Here is a 971-nt window from a genome sequence, read left to right on the forward strand (position 1 = left end):
CCTGGCAACATATGGGGACCATATGGGACGCCGGGGGATCGAACCGCGGTCCGTCCTAGGCTAGCGCAGGCAAGGCAGGCACCTTACCTCCAGCGCCACCGCCCGGCCCCTTGATCACATTATTTCCTCTTTTTCTCTACTGTCACATCTTTTTTTTTTTTTGGTTTTTGGGCCACACCCGTTTGACGTTCAGGGGTTACTCCTGGCTATGTGCTCAGAAATCGCCCCTGGCTTGGGGGGGACCATATGGGACGCCGGGGGATCGAACCGCGGTCCTTCCTTGGCTAGCGCTTGCAAGGCAGACACCTTACCTCCAGCGCCACCTACCCGGCCCCACATCTTTTTCTTAGTAAGATTTGTTTAATAATGGGGCCGGAGAGATGGCATGGGGGTAAGGCATTTGCCTTGCATGCATCCCATATGGTCTCCCAAGCCTGCCAGGAGCAATTTCTGAGTGTAGAGCCAGGAGTAACTCCTGAGTGCTGCTGGGTGTGACCCAAAAACCAAAAACCAAAAAAAAAAAAAAAGATTTGTTTAATAAAATATCGTTTCACAAAATAATAATAAGAAAAAACTCCTGTGACCATTGGCAATCTGGTACTCTCCTACCTGGGGCAACCTTATAGCACCCTATATCATACTTATTATAGGCAAAATTATTTACCCTTCCTTTATCTTTGCTTGCTTTGTGGAGAAGTACGTATCTTTCTCTCCACTCATCTCCCACCTCTACTCAATTCTTTAAGCTATAGTTCTGATTTCTCCTTTAATTTTACTTGGCCATCTTGGCACCTTTCATGATGTGTGTATGTGTGTTTATTTGTGCATACTCATGTGTGTGCATTCTCTAAAGTAACTATTGATAGTGCTCAGGGGACCATGCAGTGCCAGGAATTGAACCTGGGCCTCCTGCATGCAAAGCCTGTCCTCAACACATTGAGATCACTCAATCCCTTGACACCTTTTATGCA

This window comes from Suncus etruscus, chromosome 4 (assembly GCF_024139225.1).
Source record: "Suncus etruscus isolate mSunEtr1 chromosome 4, mSunEtr1.pri.cur, whole genome shotgun sequence".
NCBI lineage: Eukaryota > Metazoa > Chordata > Mammalia > Eulipotyphla > Soricidae > Suncus > Suncus etruscus.